We start from the raw sequence: 345 nt of genomic DNA on the forward strand, positions 1-345 counted from the left end.
CGACCTGACATTGGTGTGATATTTTAAATTTTTTATTTGGAATGAAGAAGCTTGATAGCAAAAGTGGTTCTTTTGACCCTCAACCCGAACTTCTAGAGATAGAAAAGGCTTAAATAAATACGATTTGCGCTCTGAAGGTGCCAATCAAATTTTGCACTGAAACCTCAAAAAGAAACTGCTGTCTCAGGTTTGCAGGGTACCTTTTAGACCATTAGAAGTAATTGAAATGTTAATAAGAAAAGGATTAAAGTTAACAGTTACACAATTCAAGAGAAAGACTCACAAAAAAGGAAAATCCGATTTTCATGTATTCCGCAGTATAATTGATGACACGAGCAGGAAGGT

This window comes from Manis javanica, chromosome 13 (genome assembly GCF_040802235.1).
Source record: "Manis javanica isolate MJ-LG chromosome 13, MJ_LKY, whole genome shotgun sequence".
Lineage (NCBI taxonomy): Eukaryota > Metazoa > Chordata > Mammalia > Pholidota > Manidae > Manis > Manis javanica.